We start from the raw sequence: 15964 nt of genomic DNA, 5'->3' as shown, positions 1-15964 counted from the left end.
ACAATCTCCCAAGAGTCCTTAAAGAAAGCACTACCAAAGCCATCTGGTCCTGGCGCTTTGTTCCCATCTATATTGAACATAGCTCTCTTGATTTCTTCTAGAGTATAAGGAGCTACCAGAGAGTCTTGCATTGCTTGAGTCAAGACAGGACCCTTTCTGACAACAGCTGTATTCACTGAACATCTGTCTTGATTATTCGTACCAAGCAGATGCTGATAATAGTCCAAGAAAGCCTGTGGAACATTTTGAGGGTTATCCACCCAATTCCCATGCATATCATACAGTGCATACACTCTATTTTGCAGCTGTCTTTTCTTCAAAGCATTATGGAAAATAGTAGTGTTCTGATCCCCATAGAGAGACCATAAACCCTTCACTTTCTGTTTCAAGAAATCCAGATAAATGTCTTTTTTCTGCACCAAGTTCTCTCTCACTCTATTCTCCTTCTCAATACAGTCAATGTCATTAGGATGAGCATGAAGATCACTCTGAGCTCTGTCCAGAGCATCAACAGCTTTCCTATAATCCAGCTCCACATCCTGCATACTGGTTTTCTTGAACTCAACTAAACACTTTTTTACATTCTTGAGTTTCTGTACTACCTTATACATCATAGTGCCTTGGGTCTGTAAGTTCCAGGCCTGTTTCACCATTAAACCAAAACCAGCAGCTTTACTCCACATATTAAAATATCTGAATGGCTTCTTATTTTGAGTAGGATCAGGATAAACAGTAAGAACACCAGGGCAGTGATGAAACTCTCCCTCATTCATATAGTTCATCACAGAATGATCAAAATGAGTGCACCAAAGATCATTAACTAAACCTCTGTCTAGTTTAGAGAAGACTCTGGCAGACCCATGTTGCTTATTGTTCCAAGTATAATAATTGCCACTATACTTAATATCCTGCAACTTGCAAAACTCAACACATTCCCTAAATTCCTCCATTTCACTCCATTTCGCTCCAATTGAGAGTATTCGTTCTTTGTGTTGAACTTATTTATTTTTTACTATTCTAATTATGTTTTGGGATTTTGATTATTGGTTTGGTTTTAAATAAGGGCCTTTATGGTTCCAATTTGTAAGCTTTGACTTATTGGTTTTCTAAATTATATTATTTTAAGATTTAAGTTAGATTTCCGCTGCAATACTTTGATAAAGCCTTAACGTTTTAACACGTGGCGGTAACATGCCAATGGTTCTCCTCTATTTTTATTTAAAGTAAGTGGTTTGGAAAAGGGAGAATTATTGGGGTGTTACAGAGGGGCAGGAAGAAAGAGAGAGGAAGGAGGGAGCGGCGGAGAGAGAGAGGGGAAAGAACCCTAATTTCGTGAAAATTAGGCTGGGGGGCTGGGCTTTGGGGTCTGACCGTCTGACGAAGTGAAGAGTTTGAGGGGGTAAATTTTTTTTTAAAAAAAAAATTTAATTCGGGTAATCGGGTACCCGTTTCTGAAAAAATCCGGCCCATATCTCGACCCGGATTGAAGGCAGTTTTCCCGATCGGGTACCCGACCCGAAAAAACAGGTTTTTTTTTAAATTCCCATCGGGTATCTTCCGGGACAGCGGGTCGGGACATTCGGGTCGGGTTTTTTTAACACCCCTAGCTGTGATAGCAGCTTGTTGAGGAGGTCTAGATCCTATAAAAAGTGTTGGTGTTATAAGGCAACCCTGATTTGAATGTTCAAGTAGAATTCGAAAATCCAGAAAGCATGTATACAAAGATCTTAAGAAAGTCAGCTACTATAATGAACTACTTGGATTCCTTTTCACTTTTACTTATTTTTAACTTGATAGAAACTATTATGAGGTTAGCATTCTCCTTAATGATAGAACGAAACACTTTCTTGCAAACATCACAATTCCGAACTCACCATGTAATTTCCTTTAATACATTCTTCAAGGATACATCAAAGTTATAATGATGTATATGAATACAGCATGAACTTATATTCCTTTTGACACACTACAAGTAACTTACACATGCAACTTAATATGTCCAATTTGCTATGCAAACCTACATGTGTAATGCCCATTGAAAATTGCTAACTAATTTAAATCAAGTTATTTTTCTCAAAACTGCACTTGCTATCCAAACTACGTAGTAGTCAATCTCTACTGTTAGTTAGCTAATGAACTTTATTCATTATGGTCATTAATGGCATTTATATAAATGCTAAAATAATATATATATATATATATATATATATATATATATATATATATATATATATATATATATATATATATATATATATATATATAACAGGGCTTATGCTGAAAACATGGCTTATGCTGAAAACAACAAATCTCAACCATTCATTATTAGCATAAAAGATCAGACGGCTTAAAAGCCCTAAAATCTTTCCAACCTTACATATAATCAATTCAACCGTTTTAGAAGTCTCTACATACTAAAATAAGGTAACTTTATCTAAATTGACGACATTTAAATAGAGTAACTATATATAAAAATAATGTAACTATATATAAAAATAACGTAACTATATCAATTTTGACGATATTTACACAAAGGTCATTATATACAAAAATAAGGTAATTATATTAATTTTGACAACATTTAGGTCATTTACATAAAGGTCACTAGGTACATAAATAAGATAACTATATCTACTTTGAGTTTTTGACACCATTTACATAAAGGTCACTATATATAAAAATAAGGTAACTACATCAATTTTGACAACATTTACATAAAGGTTGCTATATACAAAAATAAGGTGACTAAAACAAATTTTACAACATTTCCATCATGCTAAGGTCATTACATACAAAAATAAGGTAACTATAAATAAACTTCGGATAATTATATCAATATGACATCATTTACCAGAGGTCACTATATACAAAATTAAGCTAACTTTATCAAGTTATAACAACTTTGACGACATTTATACAAACAAGGTTATAATATCAATTTTGTTGAAGCTTGCACATAGGTCACTATATTTAAAAATAAGGTAACTATATCAATTTTTACGATATTTACACAAAGGTCACTATTTTATATAAAAATAAGGTAACTACTCGTATATTAATGGTGTCTATATGCAAATTATTAATTTTTATGGTGGGTAAAAATAGAAAACTCAGAGACAATCTACCCATACTTCCTGCATTTAACTGCTAGAAAGTGGGCTTGTTGGACTGTATTCCTGCTAGCTTTGACACAAGCTATAAAATCTCTAGAACTTGCTGCGTCTTTTATGTCTATGATGACCTGTTTGAGCTCTTCCTCCGCCTTGGTTTGAATTTGTAGGGCTTGTATCACTATATCAGAGTCTAATTTGATCACCAGATTGATGAAATCTGCAGGAGTTTCTTTGATCGCTTTAAGTATCGCCAATCCTTCGGCTTGATTTGGAGTTAATGCGAAAATTCTTGGGACACCTTGAAACTGTTGGGATTGTTCTTGTTCTGCTACCCATGCCACAGCTGCCCTCCATGCCTTCTTCTTGTTGTTTTCCTGACACTAAATTATAAATTATAAATTAAAATCAAAGCCTTAATCCCAAAAGTGGGGTCGGCTAACATGAACCAAATTTGATTATTCCGTGTAGTCATCAACATAAATCTTTCTCCTCCATCCCTTACGATCCAAAACTTCATCCTCACGTAAATCCATGCACTTCATATCCTTCCTCACTCCTTCCAACCAAGTCATCTTTGGTCTCCCTCTTCCTCGTTTAATCCCTCCATGGTCCCACTCTTCCACTCTTCGCACCGGTGCACCCTCGGGTCTCCGTCTTACATGTCCAAACCAACGCAGACGATTTTCCCTTAATTTATCTACAATGCCCGCCACACCTACTTTCTTGCGAATAACCTCATTTCTGATTCTATCTCTTAAAGTGTTTCCACACATCCACCTTAACATGCGCATTTCCGTAACCTCCATCTTTTTAATATGCTCTTTCTTAGAAGCCCAACATTCTGTACCATAGAGCAACACTGGTCTTATGGCAGTCCTGTAGAATTTTCCCTTCAACTTTAAGGGAATGCTGCGGTCGCATAACACTCCCGTGGCCGCTCTCCATTTAAGCCACCCTGACTTAATCCTGTGGGTCACGTCTTGATCAATGTCACCATTCTTCTGGATGATCGACCCTAGGTACTTAAAACATTCACTCATGGTCAAATCCTTTCCATCCAAACTCACCACTTCATTGCTTGTCCCCCTCTGAGTGCCAAAACGACATACTAAATATTCAGTCTTACTCCGACTTAGCTTAAACCCTCTAGATTCCAACCTTTGCCTCCATTGCTCCAACTTGACATTAACCCCATCCTTAGTCTCATCCACCAAAACGATATCATCTGCGAACAGCATACACCATGGAACCTCATCTTGAATTGGTCTAGTTAATTCATCTAGAACCGTTGCAAAAAGAAAAGGGCTTAATGCAGACCCTTGATGCAATCCGATTGTACTAGGGAAATCTTTTGTCAACCCTCCGCATGTCCTCACATTTGTTGACACATCCCGATACATATCCTTAACTAGGTCTACATACCTTCGTGGGATACCTTTCTTCAACATTGCCCACCAAAGTATCTCTCTTGGCACCTTGTCATATGCCTTCTCTAAATCAATAAAGACCATATGAAGATCTTTCTTCTTTACCCTATAAAACTCCATCATTTGTCTTATCAAATGGATTGCCTCCATAGTAGATCTCCCAGGCATAAAACCAAATTGGTTATCTGAAATGCTTGTGCATGCCCTCAACCTTTGTTCAATCACCCTTTCCCACAACTTCATAGTATGGCTCATAAGCTTAATTCCTCGATAGTTAGAACAATCTTGAGCGTCTCCTTTGTTTTTATAAACCGGGACCAAGGTGCTCTTCCTCCAATCTTGTGGGATCCTTGTAGCCGTCCATATCTTGTTGAAAAGGTTTGTTAACCAATCAATACCAATCTTACCCAAACACCTCCACACCTCTATCGGTACCCTATCAGGGCCAACCGCCTTCTTAGGTTTCATCTTCCTCAGTGCAATCTCCACCTCTACTCTCCTAATCCTTCGCACATACTCCATGTTGATTTCTTCATCACTCATAGAGGTATCTCCTATCACAACTCCATTACTTCCATTAAATAATTCATCGAAGTACCCCTTCCACCTGTCCTTGATGCCCTCCTCTTGCACTAGGACCATTTGGTTCTTATCTTTGACACACTTCACCATGCCAATATCCTTCCTTGCCTCTTGTCTTCTCTTTGCCATCTTATAAATGATCCTTTCTCCCTCCTTGGAATCAAGCTTTTCATAAACCTCCTGATATGCCTTTTCTTTTGCTTGGCGAACAGCTGCCTTTGCCTTACTCTTAGCCTCCTTATACGCTGCAAAGGTTTCATCACTCCTACATTTTCCTAAGGCTTGATAGCATTCCCTTTTTTGCTTAATTACTGCTTTCACCTCTTCATTCCACCACGAAGTATCTCTCTGTACCGAAGTTCTTCCCCTTACTTCCCCTAAGACCTCTTTGGCCACTCTTAGGAAACAGTTCTTCATTCGTAACCAAGTCATGTCCGGATCCACCTCTCCATCCCAATCCGCTTCTTCAATTACCTTTTCTGTAAAAACCTTAGCTTTTGCATCCCTTAGGGTCCACCATCTTATCCTTGGTTCTTCTTGTCTAACTTTTTTCTTCGCCTTCTCTTTCAGACGAATAGTCATTACCAATAGCCGGTGTTGGGTGACCACACTCTCCCCTGAGATAACCTTACAGTTTATGCAACTTTGTCTATCTATGCTCCTTGTGAGCAGGAAGTCTATTTGAGTTGCATTTGCTCCATTCCGAAAAGTTATCAAGTGTGAATCCCTCTTCTTAAACCAAGTATTAGCCAAAATTAAATCATATGATTGGGCAAAATCCATAATAGCTTCACCACCGGCGTCCCTCTGCCCATACCCAAAGCCTCCATGGACACTCTCATAGCCATCTCGGCTCGCCCCAACGTGCCCATTTAGATCCCCTCCAATATATAACTTCTCTGAGTGGTGGACACCCTGCACCACCTCGTCTAGGTCCTCCCAAAATTGTCGTTTCTCTTCTGCATCTAAACCCACTTGGGGAGCATAAGCACTGATAACATTCACAATCTCCTTGCCACATAGCAACTTCAGCCTTATCAACCTATCGTTCTTCCGATAGACCTCGATCACCTCTTTTGCCAACCTCTCATCGAGAACCACACCAACTCCGTTCCTAGCTCCACCATTCCTTGTTCTGTGGCTCGTTTCTTGCCCAACATACCATACCTTATACCCCAAAACCAAGCCTCGAGCTCCTTCTCCTGTCCATCTTGTCTCTTGGAGGCACATGATGTTCACGCGTCGTCTTTTCATTACTTCTACCAATTCTGCTGATTTTCCCGTAAGAGACCCCACATTCCAAGAACCAATCCGCAAACTAAATTCTTTTCTCCCACGCTCCCTCCTGATCCCAACTCCAAGCCCTTGATTATTTGACACCACAATTGGGCAATATGGCGCGTCGCTTCTGGGCGACGACCTAGCAACCCTTACATACTTATCACTGCACCCGGGTCTGGGAAGTGCAGCGCGTCGCTCAGTAGGGAACGCCCCAATGGCACGCCCTTGCTCATTTGACACCACACTCGGGCAATGTGGCGCGTCGCTTCTGGGCGACGACCTAGCAACCCTTGCATACTTATCACTACACCCGGGTCTAGGAAGTGCAGCGCGTCGCTGAGTAGGGAACGCCCCCACGAAAATATCTGTTTGGCTCATGTCATGGGATGTGACGAAGTTTTATACTGGCTGTCACTGGCCTACCGTAACCCTCCTCCTTTATCCAGGCTTGGGACTGGCAGCAATGTAATATAATCCAATACATTAACATTGTATAATTCCAAAAATTGAATATTAAGGTATAATAATCCAAAAATCAAACATTCATCATACCTCCTATGTCTTGCAAATTAACTCATGTTGAGCTTCGAAGACCTCTCCTTTTTAACATAATCTAATCCAAATTGAATAAAAATGAACAAAAAGTGAGAACATCATTCAGAATTATTACGAATAAAAAATATACAATGATCAAGCCATAGTACAATTGTTGAGCAAAGCCATGAAAATTTATGAGTATGACGACGAAACGAACAACATATAACAAGGCAAGGCTTCTAATGGAGCTCCTGCCATTAATACTAAACATGTACTCCTATGATTAAGAAAATAAAAACAAGTAGACCTTGATTTTCTAATTTACTCAAACCTAATTTACTAAGATCAAGACTAGAAGATTGATAATGTAGCTGCGAGACAAGTAACATTTTCGAAGCGACGAAGAGGATTAATTAAGAAAGCTGATGAACTAATCAACACAAAAATCATGTTACAAAAGGTGAAGCACAACAATTTGAGCAGAGTTTCGAGCAAAAATTACACTTAAAAACCTAATTAACTAAAATCAAGCAGAAGTAAACAAAATTCGTTCAAAACTACTCCTATGAAAACGAAACTTCAGTCGAAACTCAAAAATTTAAATCAAATCGAAAAAATCAATAACAAAAACATGCAAAATTACAAAATTAAGCAAAAATCATAAACGAAAAACACAATGGACATTAAATTTCCTAAATATGCTTGAAATTTAGGTAAACAAAATTTCAGAAAGCAAACAATATTTCAGAAACCTAAGTACCTCAAATCAAGCAAAAATAGCGAAATTAACACGAATAACTCACTTGATAATTGATCGTAGAGCTGAGAAATTGTTGAAAATCAAAGTATTTGAAGCTGGATTTGGAAAAGTAGCATGAAATTGGCAAAAATTAGGAGAGAGAAAGTAGGATAGAAAAAATTGAAGAGGAAGAAAATAACGTGCAAATGAAAGAGGAGAGAGAAACTGTAGAAATTTTGAGTGAAATTGGGGGAAAACTCACAACCGTGAGATTTGACGGGCCATAATCTACGGTCTTGATTGTCCGTTTTCAGTTTTCAGCTATAGGCTTGTTTTCACATGATCCACAATATATATATATATATATATATAGAACTGAGATCATGTGAGAACCAAGCTAGATAATAGGAACTAGGAACTAATCAGCACCGTTGATCACGCTAAATCTAACGGCCAAGATTCCACCCGCTTCATTAATGGAAAATTAGTAAATTTGATATTTTGAATGACTACCCAACCTTTCATCAGTTTCCTTTTTTCACTTTCTCTCTCTTCTTACAAATTCTCTTTATTGCGTACTGCGATATTTCATTGTCTCATATAAAAATCTTTGAATTTTTCTTCGATCTTCGTCGCCTGTTATTTTAAACAAGTAAGTTATTTGATTTTGTTCCCTTTTTTATTTAATTAGATATTGCCTATTTAAATTCGATAATTTGGAATTTAAAAGTAGGATTTTTATAAATTTTTTCCTGTTTATTGCATGTCAAATTCGTTGAATTTGTTCTTAGATCTTTGTTGTTAATTTTATTTTTTATCAAGTTAAGTTCATTTCAATTATCGTTGTTGAGTTTGGTTTATTTTGAATTTTTAATTTATATTTTCTGATTTTGATTGTGAAAACTAGGGTTTCACTTTTTTTTTCGGGTATTTGTTATGTCGAAGATGTAATTCGTATTAGAGCGAGTTTTTACAATTTTATTTTTGAGTACTTGTGGTAGCATTTGTTGAAACTGCATTTTTGTGAATTATTTGCTTGGAATTGATTTGATGTATGGGTTTGATTGCGCTTTCTAATGCTGCATTGTGTTATGCTGTTATATAACACCATCTTAATTGCTTAATGTATGTATATGTGTGCACTCGTGCGCGTGTTAGTGTGAAATTGTTTGGCATTGCAATTGTTCGGTTTTTACTTTTGAGCTTAAATTATTTACTTTTGAGGTTATTATTGTAATGATTGATGAGTTTCGTATATTGTTGTGTGGTGTTGATGCATGTTAAAGGTTGTGGGAGAGTTGTGTGTGATTGTTGTTTGGTACTAGTAGAAGGGTATTGCAGATTTTTGTTGTGGTGCTATGTAGGGGTGAACATGGTCTGGTTTGGTGCGGTTTGAGTCTAAACCAAACCAAACCGCAAAATACGGTTTGGTCAATTTTCCAAACCAAACCAAGCCATATTAGTATTGAAACCAAACCAAACCGTAATAATGCGGTATTACGGTTTGGTGCGGTTTGGTTTGCGGTTTATGATGAGACGACATTTTTTCCTAAAAATTGTCTAATATTAATAAATTTATAATAAAGTTCAAATAATTAGGCCAAAGGGATTAAATTATACTACAAAGTTTTAATCAAAATAACAACCAACTAATCAAGTAGCCACATAATAAAAATAATACATAATATATAATAACTATTTGAGAATGAGTATAGAGTATAGTAGTATACTGACCGTATAGTCTTCTAATAATTTTTCTTTTTTTTCATTTATTTTTTTTAATAATATATAATAACTATTTTGATTTATTTAGAAATTATATAAATATTAAAATGCGGTTTATTAGTTTACGGTTTGGTTTGGTTTATAATTTTTGAAAAACCAAACCAAACCGCAAACCGTACTTCCCAAAAAATCGAAACCAAACCGTATTTTTCTAAACCGTAAACCAAACCAAACCGCTAGTTTGGTTACGGTCCAGACCAAACTGTGTACAGCCCTAGTGCTATGTTGTTTAATATTAGTAATTGTGTAAGATAAAAATTGTGGTGTAAATAGCCTGAACTTGGGATCACTGTATATTTAGAGTATAAGCTTTGGGGCATAATTGGGTTTTTATTATTTACACAAGACAAGAAACTTTTAGTGGAGAGATGATAATTCAACTTCTATGATAATTCTTCCTGTTTAGGAACAATCTGTTTGTTTCTCAGAGTAATCCAATGTCAGACACACATGTTGGTGCTGCAATGTCAATCTTACTTGGTTTGGCACAACCACATATGCTTTCAATTGCTAGTTCATTCAAGGCTTGTAGAACCAATCGCTTTTGATTCAGATATGTCTTTTTTATTAGCTTAATAAACTGAACTAGTGCAAATAGGTAGTGATTATGCGGGCTAGGTGTTGTGGCTCAAAACAAGATGGAAGGATTGTGTGGACTACTTTACAATGCCTGTCAGATATGCAGTAGAGCAAGGTTCAAGCTCCTTGTGGCTAATATATTGGTTGTGAAGCGGATACGGTTGGAAGGAGATGCAATTTATGTGATTAAGCTTTTCTTATTTACTTTTGAGTATATTATAATTACTTTTGTGATTTTTTTGGATAAAGAAACTAAAAACGATTGATTGTGTCAACTAATTATTCTAATTCTATAATAGCCTACTATCTCAATAGGTAGAGCATTGTGCAAGTGCACAAAACATGTGGGTTCGAATCCCATGTAGGTTCATTTGTATTTACTTTAAGAATCATATTATTTACTTCAACTTATTTTGTATCTACTTTTGTAATCTTCTACTACATATTTAAGCATTCATAGCAATTATAGACTGTCAATAAGCATTTCTTCATAACAATTTCCTTATTTTAGAAATAGAGAAGATGAATTTCATTTCTATTTACTTTAATAAATGTTTTATTTACTTTAACTTACTTTGGATCTACTTTTATTACTAGAAACTCAAGCTCACTTATCGGATTAAAGATATAAACATGTTGGTATACAAATACCTTTTTCGTTTTCTTTTTCTTTTTTTTTCCAGCAATGTTCACCCTAGACTGAATAGTTGTCGTTGTTCCATGCTCTAATTTGACCCGACTTTTTAAGCTTACGAATTTTCTTTTGAGTAGATTTAATTTACTTTTGAGTAAATAATATTTACTTTTAAGTTAATAATATTTATTTTTGAGTTAATATTACTTATTTACTTTGATGCTATTTTAAATTACTTTTTAGCACTTTTTATTTACTTTTAAGCTATTATGATTTCTATTCAAAAAAAAAAAAAAAAAAAAAAAAAAGCTTTTATGATTTAATTTTGAGATATACTAGTACTTATTTACTTTTGATTTTTTTCGAGCTATTTTAAATTACTTTAGATGTTTTTTGAATTACTTTTTAATTTCTCTATTTACTTATCAGATAGTTTGATTTACATTATGGATTTTTTTATTTACTTTTGAATGTTATGTAGACAATATTTCTAACTAGCCAATACCTTTTTAATGCATCATTCACTTATAAGATAGTTTGTTTGAAGTTGAAATAGAGCTTAATTTTAACATGTAGCTTATTTACTAGTACATCTACTTCTATTCTTTTAATATTTATTTTTATTTATTTTTATTTACTTTTGACGTATTTTGAATAACTTTAGAATGTTTTATATTTACATTTATAGATAATAACCTATGTAGGAATCGAACCTACACCTCTATGCATCCGCATAGTGTTCTACCACTTGAGCTAATAGGTTTACTTTAAAGTATTTTTTATTTGCTTTATATTAGATTTAATTTACTTTTAATTTTATGATCTGATGTAGGAATCTACCTTTTCTAGCCTTATTATCACAAGGCATTCAATTTCATTTTCACCTGATGCACTTTCTAAAGAAGGCTTTGGATGAACAAAACGTAACTTAGAGCAACGAGTATATGAGAGACAGGTCCAAACTCAAATTTGAGAATTTCTGGTAACAAAGAATTGAAGTATCTCTTATGCGACAACATAATTGAAGTATGAACTATGATTAACATGTTTAACTTGTGGAATTTGATAAACATGCTCATTCTCATCCTACACTCGACCAAGAGTGGAAGAATATCAACTTGACTCTTGGCGCTCTTGTTGGCGGAACCTGCCCAATATCATAATTTTTTTAGTTACTTTAATATATGGGAAAATTTGTTAGAAATTACCTTATAAATGACTTTTTTTTGTCAGAAACTACGTTATAAATTTTTTTTTGTCAGAAACTACCTTATAAATTTTTTTTTGTGAGAACATACCATTTTAACAACATTTTTTGCAAGGACATACCAGTCACCGGATTTTCAAGTTTGACCTCAAAAACACTACGTTGACCAGTCATGTGCCTGGCACGTGACTTCATTAAACCCATTTCTTTTCTCTTTTCCTATTCTTTTCCCTAATCTTTCTCACGACTTACCCCTTTATGATACCCAATTTCTTCTCTCTCCTCAATTTATCTCTCCTCTTAATAAAGCATTCACCTTAAACTTTCTTCCAGAAATTGTATCTTTGTAGAAATTACCCCCTTGCTTCCCTTGCTTGCTTTAGCTTTCCACTTTTTATAACTCCACCTTTTAACCATGTTTAATAGTTAGAGAAACTTAGATGCAAAGCCAAAAAAAATAAAAAAAAAATTGTCAGCACCAAATAAGTAATCACTCACCTTAATTGTAGTGGTTGAAGTCCTAGCGTGTAGTAGAATTTTCTTCAAAGTAATTTAATTTTTGCCATCCTTTGCTACAGTTGAATGATGGAGTTATTGTAGGAGGGGATGAATTGAGGAGAGAGAAGGTTAGTCAGGGGTAAGTCGTGAGAAAGATTAGGGAAAAGAATAGGAAAAGAGAAAAGAAATGGGTTTAATGAAGTCACGTGCCCGGCACATGACTGGTCAACGCCGTGTTTTTGAGGTCAAACTTGAAAATCCGGTGACTGGTATGTCCTTGCAAAAAATTTTGTTAAAATGGTATGTTCTCACAAAAAAAAATTTATAAGGTAGTTTCTTACAAAAAATGTCATTTATAAGGTAGTTTCTAACAAATTTTCCTAATATATATATGGTTTACTTTACCTTGATTTCTATCTACATTTGACATATTGTATTTCAAGCTTCCTTGATGAACAAAATTTGCATTTGATTCCAATCAATTCATCATAAATCCAGTAGTGCTTTCCTTTAAGGCAAAGCTTTTCTTGCAAGAGCGTGCTATCACATAGAACATTAATATCATCTTCATCAACATCAATATCATCTTCATCATCATTGTTATTTTGCAAACTCATTGTGAAGCCTGTTAGTAAGTAGATATAGAGCTACAAAGTTAGATAACAATGAAACACATTAGAGACTCAATTGCTTATTAAGATATGGCATACAAATTCAAATTTCAAATTTGTGTCGCAGTTCTTAGTGTTACACTTCCGAAAAGGGAAATGAAAGAACATATCTTTCACCTAAGTACAACACGTTAAATCTCATAAATTCTGCTACAACTCTACAAGTACATTAACTAACTATTATCAACAATTAAGTCAAGATATATTCGATTGTTATCACTTCAACGCGTAATGCATTGTGCTGAAACAAAAATATCATTAAAATATAGAGAAAGTTTACAATATTTAAGAAAAACTGTACTCAGGCATAATATAACTAGAGTATAATCTAGCTACACATGAATTCATTGGTGCCTACCAAAGAGGCCTTTAAATGATATTAGATCCAAGCTTATAGAAAAACTAACAACCAACAAGTACTCCTAATAGATTTGTTGTATGATTAGATAAACCTTACCAAACAAGAATGTTCAAATCCAATGTCAGAAACTCAAATACTTCCCTTGACATTCATGTATTATACTCTCTAATTTCAGTATTTCAATTTACTTTAAAATTTAATTGACTTACTTTTACTTGGTTTCTATCTATTTTTAAAATTGATTAATTAATAGGATTCTTGAGGCATTTTGGCAAACAGTTTGTGTGCATTAAGAAATTTATTTTACTTTTAGAAATTGTAGTCTACTAATCTTAAAATTTCAATTTAACAACAAAAAAAAAATAACAGACAAATTCAGGCAGAGGATTTCACAACTAAAAAATGCTCCTTCATATACATATAATTAGACAAAAATAAGCAACAATAACTTAATTATTAAAGTTAATTTAATGTAAATAACATAATTCATAGCTTATAAATGGATTATCAAATACGTCCAAAAAAGATCGAAAGACCAATAATCAAATTTATGCACAAAATACAGAAAAATTTGAGATTAATAAGAGAGAAAGATCAAAATTAAGATAAATATCATGAAAATACCTGAATGAGAAAAGATCTTCGAAATCTCCGTCTTTGTTGTTCGCCATTGAGGTTAGGAGAGAGAAAGAGATTGTAGAAGGAATTGAGCTTGATTATGCAATTAATGGCGCTTTTCAGTTCGCGGAGGAGAGAGAAAGCTTGAGGAGAGAGAAAATGGTTGGCCGGGTTTGATTTTGATCTTAGTCGTTCGTTAAACGCGTGTTTTTGTTCAGATCTAACGGTATACATTAGTTCCTAGTTCCTATTATACATAAGGTTCTCATTATAACTCGGTCCTATATATGTATATATATATATTAGTTTTGTGCCCCGGCGATGCCCGGGTAGTTATGGACTTTTTTAAAGATAAAATTATACTATTATAATTCAATTTGATTGAAAATAAAATTATAAATTAACTTTTTTTTTCTACAAAGTCAATCTATATTTATCCAACGTGGTACGATGCTTGGCGAAAAATTAAAACGCTAAATGATGTTGTCTTGTGGCCTAATTATAAATTTATTATTTGGTATTTTATCGAAAAAATAACTCTAAACTAATAATCTTATTCTAAAATTCTATCCTAATTTGATTGAAAATAGGATTTTTATCTAATTTTTTTTTTATTTTATGAAATCTATCCAAGGTGATGCGACACTTGATGGTTTTTTATCATATGAAGTCTATCTAAGTATATCCAAGGTGGCGCGACACTTGGCGAAAAGTTGGAATGCCAAGTGAAAAATTAAAACGCTAAATGATGTTGTCTTGTGGCCTAATTATAAATTTATTATTTGGTATTTTATCGAAGAAATAACTCTAAACTAATAATCTTATTCTAAAATTCTATCCTAATTTGATTGAAAATAGGATTTTTATCTATTTTTTTTTTTATTTTAAGAAATCTATCCAAGGTGATGCGACACTTGATGGTTTTTTATCATATGAAGTCTATCTAAGTATATCCAAGGTGGCGCGACACTTGGCGAAAAGTTGGAATGCCAAGTGTCGCTGTCTCGTGGCCTGGCTAAAAGTTTAGCTATATATATATATATATATATATATATACACATACATATATAGCTATATATATAGCATTCCTTTTTATAGTTAAAAGTTGTTACAATAGTACAGTCAACAATATATATTGAAAACATTAACATAATGGTCATCTAAATTGTTGACTTACTTGAGCACATAATACTATGTGATTACCATCCACGCATGCAAGAAAGGATATGTCAAACAAATTTCAATTTTAAGCAACTTATCCTACATATGTATCTCGTAACTTCAAACACAAAATAATAATAGTTAATCCAAATATATTTATTTAGTGTTTCCTTATTAGCGTCTTAAATTTGATTAGAACACGATTCACGCGCGGTGCACCAAACTTGTAAAAGAAAAATGAGATAAAGAAACCTACCGATCCCCTCAAAACATCAAACTCCCTTTATTCTTCTAATTCGAATTAAGAAGCTCCCAAAATGGGGTTTTGATCCTCTGCTTCCCATTTCACCATATTCCATCGTCAATCATCATCATTAAATCACCAGCGTTCATCATCATTGCCAAATACTACGTGAGAAGCTCGTCAATCAAGACATCGCGTAGAGGTCGCGCAAATCTTACTGTCTCGACTCTGATTTTGGACTCCAATGTGCGCCTTCTAACAGGGTTGCGTGCCCGCAAAAAACTCCAATCAAACTGGGGCTTTATTGAGGTTCAATTGTTGCGAAATGGGGAAGAATGGTGGTGCAATTGCTGCTATGCGTGCGCGGCAATGGTGGCTGGATTTTGTGGCGGCCTGAGGGATGTTGCGGGCTGGACGGAGGTTGTGATTTGGTGGCTGTTTTGTGGAGTTGCGAAGGGGCGAATGGCGTGAGATAGTGATGTGGTTTGTGCAAGGTGAGGGTAGTGGGTTATTCGATGCTGGTGTTG

The 15964-nt window shown here is 34.6% G+C and overlaps 2 long non-coding RNA genes across 2 annotated transcripts; both read right to left on the bottom strand.

The window, feature by feature from the left end:
- Positions 1–2876: 2876 nt before the first annotated feature.
- On the bottom strand, positions 2877–7893 carry LOC145602657 (uncharacterized). Its single transcript, XR_014104589.1, has 3 exons — positions 7744–7893; positions 6956–7016; positions 2877–3493 (listed from the first exon to the last, which is right to left on the bottom strand). It is a non-coding gene; the product is annotated as an uncharacterized LOC145602657 (long non-coding RNA).
- A 3941-nt stretch (positions 7894–11834) lies between these two features.
- LOC145602588 (uncharacterized) lies at positions 11835–14344 on the bottom strand. Its single transcript, XR_014104576.1, has 3 exons — positions 14039–14344; positions 12788–13007; positions 11835–12648 (listed from the first exon to the last, which is right to left on the bottom strand). It is a non-coding gene; the product is annotated as an uncharacterized LOC145602588 (long non-coding RNA).
- Between the last annotated feature and the right edge of the window lie 1620 nt (positions 14345–15964).

This window comes from Chenopodium album, chromosome 1, assembly GCF_948465745.1.
Source record: "Chenopodium album chromosome 1, dcCheAlbu1.1, whole genome shotgun sequence".
In the NCBI taxonomy this organism is placed as follows: domain Eukaryota; kingdom Viridiplantae; phylum Streptophyta; class Magnoliopsida; order Caryophyllales; family Amaranthaceae; genus Chenopodium; species Chenopodium album.
Note: the sequence above shows the minus strand (reverse complement) of the source record. Positions and strands in the feature narration are given on the sequence as shown.